A 2,127-nucleotide genomic window follows, 5' to 3' on the forward strand; every position below is an offset into this window, starting at 1 on the left:
CTTTATATTAAATAATGGAAAAAAGAGCTTTAAGTAAATTTGATTCAAAAGCTGATGAGGGTATATTTTTGGGGTATTCATTGCATAATAAAGCTTATAATGTCTTTAATAAGTATTCAATGCAAGTAGAAGAGTCTGTGCATGTCCATTTTGACGAATCTTCTCCAAAAGAGAAGAGGAATGTATTCTATGATGAAGTTATAGGTGCTTTGGAAGAAGCATACTCTAAGGACATGGACTAGGATAAAGAAGCAGAAGCAGAGCAAACTATACAAGATGAGCATCAAGACTTGCCTATCGCGTGAAAGACCAAGTAGGATCATCCACTCGACAAAGTGATAGGTGATATAACTACAGGGGAAGAAGAGCTAAACCAGTTCGAGCGTAATAATGTATGGGACTTGGTCCCTAAGCCTAAAGAACATCAAGTGATTGGTACTAGATGGGTATTTCGTAATAAATTGGATGAATCTGGTTTGATAATCAGAAATATAGCTATGCAAGAAGAGCTAAACCAGTTCGAGCGTAATAATGTATGCGACTTGGTCCCTAAGCCTAAAGAACATCCATTGATTGGTACTAGATGGGTCTTTCGTAATAAATTGGATGAATCTGCCTTGATAATCAGAAATAAAGTTCGCTTAGTGGCCAAAGACTACAACCAGGAGGAGGACATCGATTATGATGAGACCTACGCTCTTGTAGCCAGATTAGAGGCCATAAGGATGTTTTTATCTTTTGCATCAATTATGAACTTGAAGCTCTTTTAAATGGATGTCAAGAGCGCATTCTTGAATGACTACATTCAAGAGGAGGTATATGTAGATCAACCTCCCGACTTTGAAAACTTTAAATATCCGAACCATGTATATAAGCTCAAAAAGGCCCTTTATGGCCTGAAACAAGCTCCAAGAGTTTGATATGATAGATTAAGCTCTTTCCTCTTGGAAAAAGGGTTCGTGATGGGTATGGTTGATACTACCATCTTTATTCGTAGATTAGATAATCATGTACTTTTAGTTCAAATAAATGTTGATGATATAATCTTCGGATCTACTAATGATATTCTATGTAAATAATTTTCTGAGTTAATGCAAGGTGAATTTGAGATGTCGATGATGGGTGAGCTGACCTTCTTTCTTGGACTTCAAATTAAACAAATGGGAAACGACATCTTCATTCATCAATCGAAATATTGCAAAGAGTTACTGAAGAAGTTCGATATGGAAAAGTGTAAAGAGGCTTCTACACCTATGGCGACCTCATGCTATCTAGATAAAGATGAAAATGGAAAATCAATCGAGGTAACCAAATAGCGTGGGATTATTGGCTCATTATTGTATTTAACTGCGATTCGCCCCAATATTATGTTTAGTGTTTGTATGTGTGCTAGATTTCAAGCTTTGCCTAAAGATTCACATTATACTGCTGTAAAATGAATTATGACATATTTAAAAGGAACAACTAATATGGGATTATGGTATCCTAGGGATGCCTCATTATCCTTGGTAGGATATTCCGATTCCGATTTTGTGGGATGTAAGTTGGATCGGAAAAGCTCTAGTGAGACTTATCATTTACTTGGTAGTTCCTTAGTTGCATGACACAGTAAAAAGCAAGCATGTGTTGCTTTGTCCACCACCGAAGCGGAATACATTGCCACCATATGTGTTGCGCTCAAATCCTTTGGATGAAACAACAACTTAAGGACTTTGGACTTAATCTAGAAAAGATTCCTATAAAATGTGATAATACAAGTGCCATAAACCTATCCAAGAATCCCGTTTTGCATTCTAGAACCAAACATATTGAAATTAGACATCATTTCTTGCGTGACCATGTACAAAAGGCGATTGTGTGCTTGAATTTGTTGAAACATCTAAGCAATTGACTGATATTTTCACCAAGCCTCTCTCACGAGATACCTTCTATGTTCTTCGAAGAGAACTTGGAATTCTTGATGAAAATTATCTTGATTAAAATCGTCTAAAAATATTATTATATGTTTTGCATGATTAATGTCTTATATGCTTCATAATGTATACTTGTTATGAATGCATTATATTCCTTTTATGACTCATGATATTGTATGATAAGCTGAAAATGTATATGTGTTTGAGTAAAAAT

Source organism: Lupinus angustifolius, chromosome LG06 (assembly GCF_001865875.1).
Source record: "Lupinus angustifolius cultivar Tanjil chromosome LG06, LupAngTanjil_v1.0, whole genome shotgun sequence".
In the NCBI taxonomy this organism is placed as follows: Eukaryota; Viridiplantae; Streptophyta; class Magnoliopsida; order Fabales; family Fabaceae; genus Lupinus; species Lupinus angustifolius.